The sequence below is a fragment of the Carlito syrichta genome, unplaced genomic scaffold (genome assembly GCF_000164805.1).
Source record: "Carlito syrichta isolate Samal-C Ts95f unplaced genomic scaffold, Tarsius_syrichta-2.0.1 Scaffold288840, whole genome shotgun sequence".
Lineage (NCBI taxonomy): Eukaryota > Metazoa > Chordata > Mammalia > Primates > Tarsiidae > Carlito > Carlito syrichta.
In genome coordinates this window covers 53,000-57,477 of record NW_007232936.1, presented here as the reverse complement: position 1 = coordinate 57,477, position 4,478 = coordinate 53,000, and positions in this window count along the sequence as shown.

The following is a 4,478-nucleotide window of genomic DNA, read 5'->3' as shown; positions in this document are numbered from 1 at the left end:
CGGTCTCGACCCGCGGGCTCAGGCAATCCACTCACCTCAGCCTCCCAAAGGCGCGGGATTACAGGCTAAGCCACCGAGCCCGGCCGAGACTTATATTCCACATCCAGCAAGTAATAGTTGTTCTCAAAATTGTAGGCCTGGCAAATGTGTGTCCAGCAAAACTGCCAACTACATAATGGAGCATTTGTGTGTGTATGTGTGTGTGTGATACTTATATATAGCATATATATTTTATGCATAATATTTCTGTATATTAGTATGTAGCATATCTATGTAGCATATATAGACATTATATATGTGTGTGTGTGTGTGTGTGTGTGTGTGTGTGTGTGTGTGTGTGTGTGTGTGATAAGATGTGAATGATACGCTTTGCCTGCAAGCCACGCCTACTTGGCATGCATTTATAAATGCATATATAGATGCATGCCAGGTAGGTGCGGCTTGCAGGCAAAGCGTGTCATTCACATCTTATCACTCTAAAGATTAATTCTGCAAAAGGTGGTGTCTCATTCTACAGTCCTCAAAATGCAAAACTTATATTAGCTTTAAGATGCCATGTCTTAAGGGACCCAAGATCCACAAAATAATATTTTCTGTATATCTTTGTATGTTTTTCATAAACCTATGCAAACTGACATGTCACTTATTTGAAAGAAAATATACCTCTGTTCTCATTGCTAACAGGTAGGAAATAGCGGCACGGTGGAAAGAACATTATATTTATTTAAATAAACCCTTTCCCATTACAGTTGAAGTTCCACAAAGCCCTGAGAGGTTTCTAAGACATGTTAGATATATTTCAAACAAGTATTAAAGTCACAGTTGCAGTTGGTAAATAGTGAATGGTGTGCCTGTTAAATGTGTTCAAGAATGAACCACTCAAGGCTTTTCAGTTACGTGGAAGTGAGGAGGAATGCTACAACTCGTTAGATTACTGCTATCTTTACCCATCCAGAGGCAAGAAAAAATATTATAGTCTGTTCTAGTGCCATGGCCTGAGTCCATGTGCATTAGCAATCCGATGTCACCTCGTCCTCCTGGTATCATAGACTGCTTTTGATGTTGGAGTTCAGCAGGTCATAGTGGGCCAGGTTACTCTAGGTGGTGCCAATGAAAAATGTGAACATAGACCTTTGCAGATAATGGCACAAAACAGTCTTTCAGCAAATTTTTATCAAGTCACTTTATGGATTAAAGGAGAAATTTTATTTATTTTAAAATTTTTAAAAAATGCATATTTGTTTTTAGACACAGGGACTCACTATGTTGTCCAGGCTGGTCTTAAACTCCTGGGCTCAAGCAATCCTCCCACCCGAGCCTCCTGAGTAGTTGGAATTACAGTGTGAGTCACCATGCCCAGTCCAAGGAATGTTATATTCCTGCCTTTAAGGAGCTCATAGTCTATAGAAGAGAAGACAGAGAAGTAAACATAATTTAATTGTGATCCTCTTAGGTTATTAAAGGGTTTTAAGCTAGGTATTAATACTGTCAGATTTTCACTTTGGTGATAATACTAGCAATAGGATAAGAGTGAATCTGAGAAAAATAAATTAGAGAAAGTTGATGGTAGTAGGTCAGGAGACAGATATTCTAAGTGTGACAGGGATGGTTAAAAAAAAGTAGATCACAGAAGAGAGATGTTGAGGAAACTAAATTACCAGTGTTTGGAGTCCAATAAACCTGTGGATTTGTGCCTTTGGAAACTGCCAGTGCCTTCTTGCTCCATCCATTTATAAGTTTCTGCATTTTTAGTTAATGTTATCAACATCAGCAAATGACTAACTTTTTTTTTTTTTTTGAGGAGTCTCACTCTGTCGCCCAGACTGGAGTACAGTGGCCACTCCTGGCTACCGCAGCCTCGACCTGCTGGTCTCCAGCTATCCTTCTGCCTCAGCCTTCCAAATAGCTGGAACTACAGGCACATGCTACCACACCCGGCTAATTTTTTTTTTTATTATTATTATTGTAGAGATGAGGTCTCACCAAGTTGCCCAGGTGGGTCTCGAACCCGTGGGCTCAGGCAATCCACTCACCTCAGTCTCCCAAGGCACGGAATTACAGGCTGAGCCACCGAGCCCGGCTAAATGACTCACTTTTAATGCAGCGAAGTCATGAAACACAGCTCAACCTATTAGCAGTAAAGTGGTACTTGCATGGAACAGCTCTGTAGGGAAGGAAACATACTGAGGCTGGATGACAGCAGAGTATATGTAATGCTTTCTTTAGTAACATTTCCCCAGACTCCTGCCTGTGTCTAGCCTGGGTTCCCTGAATGTCTACTCAGCTCTGCAGTTTGGCTGAGGTGTGGCTTAGGCTACTGTTCAGTGAGGGTCCACAGCAGGGACAAAGGCCTGAACTCTCTTCCCACTGTAGTATTTGGACATTTATGACTATATTCTGAGATCTTGACAAACCTCCAAATATTTTATCATTGCTACAATATGTACTTACCTCATGGAATGCAATAAAATACATGGAGGATGAGTTGAGAGCAGCAAAGCCCTGGTCTGGGCAGAATTTAGGTGGTTGGTTAGGCTTCCATAGTAGCTAAGTGACTCACTCTTACAAAGAAGCTGGCAACTCAACAAAGTGTGAGTGATTAGGTTTGTGCCTCAGCTCATTAATAAGTTGAAGGACTGGGACCACCCAAGGATAGTCTGAACTTTGAATGCTAAATTCACACACGCCAATGATAGATTATATATCTAGTCTTCCACCTTTAGCTGCCAGCTCTTACAGGACAAGAGCCAGTCCTGGTTTGCAACTCACTTTGGTTGAGTAGTCTAAGCCGGGGCTCCTATAATGGGGCAGACAGGAATGAGGTTGATGTATTTGGTGTGTGGTGCTGGCAAAGAGTACCTGCTTATGGATACAGCTGGTTGTCCATCTCTGATCAGAGGCCAACCCTGGTTCAACTGTGCAGAAGTCTATGTCAGTTTGACCCAGCCAGCCTTTACCTGAGATCATTTCCCACTACAAGGGGTCCAGGGCTCCTCAGTCACACAACACCTTTTCCCTAAGAAAACCTTCTCAGAAAGAACCTGCCATTGGTGATTTCCTCCCACTATGCATTTAAGTCAATGGGCTATTTTCCCAAAGTTCATTCAGTTTAAATTTTAACATTAAACTGTATATGATAAAGCATTATAGGCATTTCAGACTATCAACGATGATATCTTTTGAGGCCTATCTCTAGTCTGCTTATCCACACTATGACCCACCTAGCTTGTTATCAGACAGAATCACCAGCAGCCACAACACCAGGGACTACCCTCACCCTTCCTGAGCAGCAGGCACTGGGTCCCACTTTGGCTTTTCCAGTAATACTCACATAGGGCTTTAAATAATGCTGTCAGCAGTGTCATCTTCAAACCCAAAGCAAAGCTTCCTAATCATCTGTAGTTAACAGCATAAATGCGGTGATGAAATGTAACATAAACACACTTTGAAATCTGATGCAATTGATTGTACAAGAGAGTATTCCTTAGGGCCCTGTCTGGCGATTTCTGGACAGATCAGGAAGCCCTGGGGCTTGGAGAACTTCTCCAGTCTCAGCTACAAATCAGTTTTTTCTGGTCTCTAGTTCCCAAGATGAATCCACAGTATTTCATTGGATACATCTAACAGGAATCTCCATTTCTGTTTATATAACAATTTAAGACCTTAAGCCTCAACATTAACAGTGTCTGCATTACATTTCCACGGCAGGATTGCAGGTATTAGAGCATGGTGAATCATGTCTCAACCATGGGGGAAATGTTTCAGGATGTTTTTATGGAAGCTCTCACCAAGAGGCACAATACAGGAGGTGTGTGCGTGATCAGGGAGGGTGGCATTTGTTCTGTGTCCCTTTTCTAAATGAAATTGTGATGACATCTGTGTTTCAAGGGTGTAATAGTTCTGGGCTGGCTCAAAATAAGTGCAATTTAATTGGTTTCAAATGATTGACAAAATGACCATTTCATACCCTGTGTAAAAAGTGTTTGGGATTTAAAACTCGCTAGACCTTAAAATCCATGAAGGATGTTTTGCTCATCTCTGAGTCCTACCCTTTAGCAGTCTGATGCGGATTTTCATTTATTTTTTGAATGAATAAATGAGTCAGCATATAAATCCTGACTTTGTACTTCCTTAGCCTTCTGTAACAATTGTCACTGATGCTCTCTATCTTCAGTCCTAAGCAGGACAGGGGTCGAATTAGTATCCCCTTTTAGTGGAAAGGTTCTGGAAATAGCTATGCAACTGTAGAGACTTTCACTGGGGAGGAAATGATTTCACTCTCCTGCTATATACTCCAGATGTTACCAGGACCAGAATTCTGCCATAACCACTAATGCCTGGGAACTTGATGCTCCTTCATAAGTATTGCTGAACTTTTCCCAGGTGACTGAACTCTGTACCCCATGCACCAGGCACTGGCCAACATCCTGCATTAAGTGAACCAGTCACCCTGACATAAACTTTATCTCTACCCAACC